The sequence below is a fragment of the Hyperolius riggenbachi genome, chromosome 2 (assembly GCF_040937935.1).
Source record: "Hyperolius riggenbachi isolate aHypRig1 chromosome 2, aHypRig1.pri, whole genome shotgun sequence".
Taxonomy (NCBI): domain Eukaryota; kingdom Metazoa; phylum Chordata; class Amphibia; order Anura; family Hyperoliidae; genus Hyperolius; species Hyperolius riggenbachi.
Window position 1 is genome coordinate 487649649 of NC_090647.1, and position 10222 is coordinate 487659870.

Genomic DNA, 10222 nt, shown 5'->3' on the forward strand with positions numbered 1-10222 from the left:
TTCATTCTTGACAAGTAAGTTGACTGGTTGCAGAACATATTGCCACAGGGAATTCAAAAAAGTAAGGATATGAGAAAACCAAGAAAATTGTAAAAGTTATACCACAGCAGGAGGACCCTAGTCCTTCATCATAAGCCGTGATAACACTAATCCAAACAACAGGTTCATATCTCCCTTTCCAGGCATATTTAAAATGAAATTGTAATGCGCCTCATTTAACCCCTATTTACTCTTGATATGGCTCTTTAACCAGTCCAACCCCAGTTGCCATTCTCCCATTTTTTAAAGTGACACTGAAGCGGAAAAAAAAACTGATGATATAATGAATTGATTGTGTAATACGGATAATCAATAGAACATTAGTAGCAAAGAAAATAGTGTCATATTTTTATTTTCAGGTATATAGCTTTTTTTATAACATTGCATCATTCTCTAATAATTGCAGTTTCCACAATATACGCAGCATTTTAAATGATTTCACAGAGCAGGCTAATGACCCTTGATCTTTTCTCTGTAGAAAAAAACATAAACAAAGAAGAGACAATGGCCTCAATTCACTAAGCTTTATCAAACACTTTATCAAACGTTTGATAATTTACCTCATGGGTAAAATCTAATTTTGAATGCACTAAGGTGTTATAGATTTATTGAACGTTTTATCAATAAAACATTCAATAAATATATACCACCTTAGTGAATTCAAAATTAGATTTTACCCATGAGGTAAATTATCAAAGGTTTGATAAAGTGTTTGATAAAGCTTAGTGAATTGAGTCCAATGAGAGACAGTTGAGATAAATGCTGCAAAAGACAGTGCTGTCCACTACTTTATAAAGTCGCAGAGCTCAGAGAAGCTCTTTTGCTTAGATAACACCTGAAGTTTCTTAAATCTTTCCTTTACTGGAAACAATATGAGACTCATATCTGTGCTGATATTGTTTTATTTCTTTGCAGTACTATACATACAAATCATTATATCATAAGTTTATTTTCACTTCAGATTTCCTTTAAGGAAAGGTCCCTGATTGACAGATGCCACTGTAAATGCCTGTTCAAAAGCAAAATTGGAGCTTAAAAGGAATTTGAGGTGAGTGACATATGAAGGCTGCCATATTTATTTCCTTTCAAACAATACAAGTTGCCTTACAGTCCTGCTGATCTTTCTTGTCAGTAGTGTCTAAGTCACACACATTAGACAAGCATTCACTAATCTTGTCAGATTTTTGTTAGAAACATCTGATCTGCATGCTTGTTCAGGGTCTAGGGCTAAAAGTATTAGAAAAACAAAAGTTTGCTTTCCTAAAACAGAAAGAATTTGTGATAATTCAGGTTGGAGTGAGCTTGAGATGTCTTCCAGAGCAACACTGCTTTCCAGCGGTTCTGGAGGTGTGTTTAGCTTGTAAGGGTACAATGGTTAATTTGCATATATTCAGCAGTGATGCACTGGGAGACATCTCAAGCTCACTCCAACCTGAATTATCGCAAATTCTTTCTGTTTTAGGAAAGCAAACTTTTGTTTTTCTTAACATCTTAGTAAGGGGGCTTTTAGGACCATTGTAGTCCCTTACACACTCCAATGAGTTCTGGGTCACCATGAGCTTGCTGGTTAGTCTGTACCTAAAAGTATTAGAGGCAGAGGACCAGCAGAACAGCCAGGCAATGTGCATTGTTTAGAGGGAAATAAATATGTCAGCCTCCAATACGACCTTCACCTCAGGTATATCTGGATAAGGCAATTTTTGCAAAAAGCAGAATATTTGCTATGGCATGAAAGGAGCAAATATCCAATACCTCTAAATGTAAAAAAAAATAAAGCAATATTGCAAAATAGTCCTAGCAAGCTCTAAGTCTAATTCTTTAAACAGAAATAACACTAACCAGTCTCCAAGTCTATCCTTTGAGTTCTCTGAACTTTAGAAGCTCTGTGACTTCTATGGATGTAGTTGCGCAGTTGTTAGCGGCGATCCCATCTGGAAGGAGTTTGCGCCCATTCTGCTTGTCTGCCAGTGTCTTCTGTGTACTCCACTTTCTAAGAAGCCTCACCTCACAAACTCACCTGGAAGCTGCTTGGCTTTCCTTCAACATTGGTACAAGAACACGCACCTGTAGGACTGGGGCATAGTCGTAGGATTGTAAGCTCCTTTGAAACAGGCACCAGATACAACTTAATTGTCACCCAGTGGGATAGGTTAGCTCGTAACACAAGCTTAATGTGTGTCTGGCACATGCTTGAAACAGTTTTAGATGTTCAGTCTCTTGAATAGCACTATACAGATGGCAAATGTGTGCTATTGTGAGCTCCTGTTGAATACAGCAAAAACCAGCACAGAAGTGAATGATACAGCATCACCTACCTCCCAGCCCTCCAGCAGGTTTATTTGCAGTCCAGCTCATCCTCCTGTGTCTGCCATCAGAAGAAAATTAGGATTGGAAACAAGCAGTTGAATTGTGCAGACGCTCTGTCCCTCCAGAGGCTGGGGATGGTCCTTGTGCAGCTGCTCTGCTATCTGGGGAAGCCAGTTAAGGGAGTGTGTGTAAAGTACAGGCAGTAGAAAGGTTCTTGTAAGGGAGGGAGTGAGAGGCTGCTTGTGTCATGAACACAATAGATGAAGTTCCTGTCGTATAATTGTGGTTACCCAGACACCTCTGAAACACGTTCTGTAATACTGAACCATTTGTAAGTAAGTTACAGGAAATCTGAGGCTAAGCTGCTGCAACTGAGCTGTAATAAATATTTTTGTTTATGACGAAGCAGCCTGTATTTAAATTTTACCATGTGAGCAGCACAGTGGCGTAGTAGATAGCACTTTCACCTAGCAGCGCTGGGTCCCTGGATCATATCCCAGCCAGGATGCTCTATCTGCACAGAGTTTGTATGCTCTCCCTGTGTCAGTGTGGGTTTCCTCTGGGCACTCCAGTTTCCTCCCACACACCAAAAAACATACAGATAAATTAACTGGCGTCTCCTTAAAATTGGCCCTAGACTACAATGGACATATGACTATAGTCCTCTGAGGGACAGTTGGGGCTCATTCACACTATGTGAGTTTCAGTGAGTTTTTCAATCACTGCACATAGTGTGCATTTTGCATGGGAACAGGAAAGTCCATAGACTTTCATATTATCATTCACACTACAACAGTGAATTGCAGTGCAGTGCATTTCAACTCGACGGGAGTTAAAACTCATGGAAATGCACAAAAACTCACAAACCCATGCATTTTAAAGCGTAATGAAACCCAGCAATTCTTCGTTGCTCTAAAACATTATTTACAGCACATTATATACTACCTGCATTTTTTTACTAGAACAGCATTCAAAGGGTTAAACACAGGACAGAAAAGTTCAATGCCGGGAAAGCAGGACGCATCCAAACTGGAGGTAATGTTATCTTGTGTTTAATTGTATCAAGTGATGAATGTAAACAAACACTTTTATGACACTGCAGACTCTCCTGAACACAGGCAGACAGTCAGAAAGCTTTTCTGCTTATACTGTATTTCAAGATGAAAAAAAAAACAGTTATGAATAAAATGCAAAGTCAGCTCTCAGAGCAAATAAGTGTACTTTGGAAACTTGTAATTTCTAAATGAATAATAATACTTACTGTATGCAAATATGATAACCGTATGGCATATAAAAAGTAGGAAAACATGCTTTTATTGAGTATTATGTCAGAGTTTTATACCGCGTTGATGCATTTTATCTCACTAACAAGCGTAAATGAGCCCTTAGAGTCAAGCCTGTACAATGTGTACAGCACTGCAGAAGAGGTCGTCTCTCTCTCTCTCTCTCTCTCTCTCTCTCTCTCTCTCTCTCTCTCTCTCTCTCTCTCTCTCTCTCTCTCTCTCTCTCTCTCTCTCTCTCTCTATATATATATATATATATATATATATACATATATATAAATATATAATATGTGTGTGTGTGCCTCAATCACTCGAAAATGCCTTGACCAATTTCAATGAAACTTGGTATACGGATCCTTTACTTTCTGGGATACTACCTCGCGTCCCCCCTGCACACCTGAGTGGAACCACAAACAGCCAATCAGATTTCACCCATTTACATCAATGGGAAAAATGGAAAAGGTCGCAATTCTTACAGTAATAAAGCCAAAGTCCTCAAACTTGGCACTGCTGGTCACTTGGTGACTGAGGTTAAAAACTCAAGGAACCTTGAGTATAGTCGGTCATTGGGTGACTGGGGGTTCAACTTCAAAAAAGGGTGGAGCCACAAACAGCCAATCATTTGAGTGACAAACTGCTTCCATTCTCAGGTTATTGATGCCAAGGACCCCACAGCTCACAAACTTGGTCATTGAGTGACTGTGTGTCAAGATTACGAAAAGTTGGCAGAGCAAATAGCAACTGCAGTCATTCTTAAACTGTTAATCGTAGAGTCCTCAAACTTCGCATAGTTGCTCACTGGGTGTCTGGGATTAATTTTCTGTAAAATGGGTGGAGCCTACAAAAGCCAATCAAAATTCACCTATTGATTTTCAAGGGGAATATTTAAATTGATGCCATTCTTACACTGCTTACATTGCTTACATGGCTACATTATTACACTGTTCATGGCAGAGGCCTCACACCTGCTACAATTGTTCATTGGGTGACTGCAATTCAAATTCAGACAAAGGGGTGAAGCCACAAGCAGCCAATCAATTTGTTTGCTTGATTTTAATGGGAACATTTAAACTGCTTCCATTCTCATATTATTGATACCAAGGACTGCAAAGCTCACAAACTCACGGTTAGAAAAAGAAGTTAAACCCTATGACAATCAAATACATACCCAGGCAACGCCAAGTCTTCAGCTTGTACTAAATCTATATATATAAAATCGTATGTATGTGTGTGTGTATGTATGTGCCGCGATCACTCGAAAACGCCTTGACCGATTTGAGCGAAATTTGGTATACAGATCCCTTTCTACCTGGGATGATGTATTCTGGGGGTCTCGTGTCCCCCCTGCACACCTGGGCGGAGCTACAAACAGCCAATCAGATTCCACCCATTCAAGTGAATGGAAAAAACGGTAAAGGCTGCCATTCTCACAGTAATTGAGCCAGAGTCCCCACATATGCATAGAAGGATCCGCAGACCAAGTGCTGGTAGAAAAATGCTGTTGTTTTTTATTCAAAAGATTCCACATGACATGGCAATAAAACCACAAGGTTCAACTGACGCGTGTCGGGATTACAATCTGCCCTTAGTCATAGTTAAAAGTGAACCTGCAAGGGGAAGGCTTTATGTAGGTGGGAGAAGAACAAGCTCCACCCTATACCTCAACTAGCCTTCACCTTAAAGGAGACATATACAAATATACATTGTACATAGATACATAAGAAAATATTCAAAATATCTAAGATTATAAAGCGGATTAAAAGGTTATCTGTATAAAAAAATAATCTCTGGAAAAGACAATGTGCCTCAAATTGCCCACAAAAAAGGTTTCTAAATAAAGGAGGGGAGAGAGCACCTGAGTCCCAAGAGAGGGTGAAAAGGAGGGAAAAGATTAGTGATCATAGACTAAACTCAGATCCCAACGTGTGTTAAGACCCTTTGGGATGCGAGTGTCCATCTTATAGATCCAATATGCCTCTCGCCTTAAAAGCAACTTATAGATATCACCACCTCTCTTGGGACTCACCACCCGTTCAACCCCCTGAAAAACAAAAGAGGAAAGATCACCTTTATGTACGTTTTGAAAATGTTTTGAAACCACTAACTTTTTGAAGGTGTTCCAATTTGTACCGCAATAATGTTCGGCAATGCGGGCTCTCAAGTTGCGGGTGGTGCACCCCACATATTGTAGGTGGCACATAGTGCAGGAAATAACATAAATAACGTACTTGGTATCACAATTCACATACTGTTGGCACAGTTGGTCACTTGGTGACCGAGGTTACAAATCCAGGAAAAGTGGGCGGAGCATAAAACAGCCAATGAACTTTCAGACATTCATTTTAAATGGAAAAATGTAAACTGCAGCCATTCTTACACTGTTACGCGCAAGGTTTTCAAACTTAGCAAACTTGGTCACTGGGTGAATGAGATTAATATTCAGGAAAGTGGGTGGAGCCTACAACAGCCAATCAAAAGTCACCTATTAATTTTCAAGGGGAATTTAAAACTGCTGCCATTCTTACACTGGAACTTTGTAGTAGACAGCACTCCCCAATGGTATCAATCGATGTGCCAGATCTAAGGTCCTGCAGCACTCAGGATCAACTTGTCATGAAGAAGTGGAGATCGGCACCATCTAATGTATTCAGCTCAAGTAGTTTATTATAAAGACATCTTGACAATAAAACGACGTTTTGGAGATGAACCTCCTTTATCAAGCTCCTGTCAGTGTCTAGTTAACATTGAATCAAACTCTCTCTTTATATACACCACCATGGAAAATCAACCAATCACGCTAGTGGGGTCGCCTCTGGCGACCAATCCCCTACTGTCACGCTCGGCGGACCTGATGGGGAACTATATGTGCGCATACAGCGTGCGCACAGTCTAGGAAGAACTCTCCAGGCGGCGGGGTGGAAGCGGCGCAGCCCGAGCCCACAGAGCGCACCGCCGACCAATAGGGAGACACTTAGCGTTGACATCACCATCAGGTCACGCCCCCAACTGAGGCGGACCTGATGGGGAACTGAGCGCTCCCTCGGCAGTCAAAGAACTGCCCATTGCTCGGTGACACCATCACGGAGAGCGTGAATCGCTCCCCATGCGCGTCAAGGTACGCCTGCGTGGGTGAAGGTACGCCTTCCGCCCCGCCGTCTGGCCAAAGAACCAATGGCATGCGTGAGCCAGCGGCACAGTAAACAAAAAGAAAAACATGACATCTAGTGTTACAAAGATGAACTACATATAACATCTAATGTTAAGGGAAATAGGCTACAAATATGTGTCTACATCAAGGAAACCTATCATATTTCACATATTTTGTAATGCATAAGAAATAGCGAAAAATAAGCAACATACTATATTCTTATTAAGACCCTTCATAAGGAGGAAACTAGATATTATAAGTAAATATCAGAAAAAATCAGAGAAAAACACCAGAAAAAAGGTGGGGGCAACAATCTTCAATATCACAAAAGAGGGACCATATCATATTCTCTATTCATACCCCTGGGTTCAATTGTATCTAGTCTACGTATCCAATATGCCTCACGATAAAGCAATTTTTTAACTCTATTACCACCCCTTCTTCCACATTTGACCTGTTCAATAACTTGAAATCTCAGCTGGCTAGTGGTATGTCCAGCACTGACAAAGTGTGATGGTACTGGTAACTCTACTTTTTTTGTTCTGATAGTACTTTTATGTGCAGTTAGTCTATCCTTAATTCTCTGGGTGGTCTGACCTATATATAGAAGGCCGCACGGGCATTTTAATAGATAAATCACAAATCTAGAATTGCAGTCAAATTGACCTTTAACACTGAATTTTGTACCATTATGGGGATGTATAAAGTTATTACCTTTAATAACACTATTACAGTGCACACATCCCAAACATGGGTATGTGCCACAAGGTCTGCTAGAGGGGATAGATCTTATCTGGGATCCTAAGTCGGCATGTACTAATTTGTCACGGAGTGTAGGTGCTCGTTTATAGGACAATAAGGGTGGGGCCTGAAATTCTGGTATATCAGGAAAATTCTCTTTAAGTAAAGGCCAATTGGTGCGTATGATTTTAGCTATACGGTCACTTTATACATTATATTGGGAAACAAAAGGAATTCTTTTGTTGTGTTCACGTCTTCTATTTGTTCTGTCTGATCTATCTTCACTTAAACTCTGTCTTGCCCTCTCTAATAATGATTTGGGATAATGTCTACGTTGAAATCTATCAGTCATCTCGTCCAGCCTCATGTCTCTAAGGTAGTCATCGTCGATTATACGTTTAACTCTCTCGAACTGGCTACCAGGGATGGATAATATAGTATTGGGGGGATGGAAACTATCATACAGTAAAGTAGAATAAGTATCAGTGGGTTTAATATAAAGATCCGTATATAGTCTACCATTAGAAAGTTCACCATCGTGTCTAGAAAACGAACCTCCCCTTGATCACAATTAATAGTAAGTCTGATCGCTGGACACTGCGACTGTAGCTGGCTAACCAGCTCATCCAGGTCCGAACGCGGCCCCGCCCACACGCAAAACACATCATCTATATAGCGCATCCAACAAAATGCAAATTTGGTAAAAATATGATTAGTATAGACAAAAGATTCCTCATATGCATTCATGAAGATGTTTGCGTAGGACGGGGCCACGTTCGAACCCATCGCAGTGCCCCTCAGCTGCAGATAGAACTGATCCTCAACCAAAAAATAGTTGTTAGTCAGAAGCATTTTCAATAACAAACATAGAAAGGTAATCTGTACCTGTGAAAAATCAGATGCGCAGAACAACATGTTCTCTACAGCCTCTACACCCCCATCATGTGGGATGGAGGTGTAGAGGCTTTCAACATCTAGCGTAACCAAAAGCGCCCCCTCAGGGATATCTGGTAACTTCCTAAGTTCCTCTAAGAACATTGAAGTATCTCTTAAGTATGACTTTCCTGCCACGACAAATGGTCTCAGGATATAATCCAGATACTTAGCCAAAGGAGAGAATATTGAATAACATAGCCTATTTCCCTTAACATTAGATGTTATATGTAGTTCATCTTTGTAACACTAGATGTCATGTTTTTCTTTTTGTTTACTGTGCCGCTGGCTCAGGCATGCCATTGGTTCTTTGGCCAGACGGCGGGGCGGAAGGCGTACCTTCACCCACGCAGGCGTACCTTGACGCGCATGGGGAGCGATTCACGCTCTCCATGATGGTGTCACCGAGCAATGGGCGGTTCTTTGACTGCCGAGGGAGCGCTCAGTTCCCCATCAGGTCCGCCTCAGTTGGGGGCGTGACCTGATGGTGATGTCAACGCTGAGTGTCTCCCTATTGGTCGGCGGTGCGCTCTGTGGGCTCGGGCTGCGCCGCTTCCGCCCCGCCGCCTGGAGAGTTCTTCCTAGACTGTGCGCACGCTGTATGCGCACATATAGTTCCCCATCAGGTCCGCCGAGCGTGACAGTAGGGGATTGGTCGCCAGAGGCGACCCCACTAGCGTGATTGGTTCATTTTCCATGGTGGTGTATATAAAGAGAGAGTTTGATTCAATGTTAACTAGACACTGACATGAACTTGATAAAGGAGGTTCACCTCCGAAACGTCGTTTTATTGTCAAGATGTCTTTATAATAAACTACTTGAGCTGAATACATTAGATGGTGCCGATCTCCACTTCTTCATGCCATTCTTACACTGTTAATGGCAGAGGCTTCAAACTTGCTACAGTCGGTCATTGGGTGACTGGGGTCCAAATTCACTAAAGGGGTGGAGCCACAAACAGCTAATCAGACTTTCTTGGTGGATAAACTGCTTCCATTCACACATTTTTGATGCCAGGAACTGGAAAGCTCACAAACTTGTTCATTGAGTAACTGTGGGTCAAGGTTACAAAAAGTAGGTGGAGCCAAAAATAAAGTTCACTAGGAAAATATAAACTGCAGCCATTCTTACACTGTTACTGGCAGGGTTCTCAAACTTTGCACAGCTGGTCACTGGGTGAATGGAATGAATATTCAAGAGAGTGGGTGGAGCCTACAACAGAGAATTAAAATTCACCTGTTGATTTTCAAAGGGAATATTTACATTGCTGCCATTCTTACACTGTTAATAGCAGATGCTTCAAACCTGGTACAGTCAGTCACTGGGAGACTGGGGTCCAAATTCAGAAAGGGGACAGAGCCACAGACAGCCAATCAGATTTGTTTAAAGAATACTTAAACTGACATGTGACATGATGAGATAGACATGTGTATGTACAGTCCCTAGCACACAAATAACTATGCTGTGTTCCTTTTTTTCTTTCTCTGTCTGAAGGCGTTAAAAATCAGGTATGCAAGTGGCTGACTCAGTCCTGACTCAGACAGGAAGTGACTACAGCGTGACCCTCACTAATAAGAAATTCCAACTATAAAACACTTTCCTAGCAGAAAATGGCTTCTAAAAGCAAGAAAGAGGTAAAAAAGGGGAATTTGTTATCAGTGAGGGTCACACTGTTGTCACTTCCTGTCTGAGTCAGGACTGAGTCAGCCACTTACATACCTGATATTTACCTCTTTCAGGCAGAGAAAGAAAAAAAAGTTACACAGCGTAG

At 41.3% G+C, this 10222-nt stretch overlaps 1 protein-coding gene across 2 annotated transcripts in view; it reads right to left on the reverse strand.

Moving 5' to 3' along the window:
* Nucleotides 1-2651, reverse strand: part of B3GALT5 (beta-1,3-galactosyltransferase 5) — a 97080-nt gene extending 94429 nt beyond the window's left edge. The window contains exon 1 of one of the 2 annotated variants that reach the window (XM_068270367.1): nt 2355-2651. The gene's annotated coding sequence lies outside the window, so the exon portion shown is untranslated. Of the gene's footprint in view, nt 1-1878; nt 2312-2354 lie in introns of those variants that run through there. The other variant, XM_068270368.1, reaches the window with a different exon arrangement.
* Nucleotides 2652-10222: the final 7571 nt, after the last annotated feature.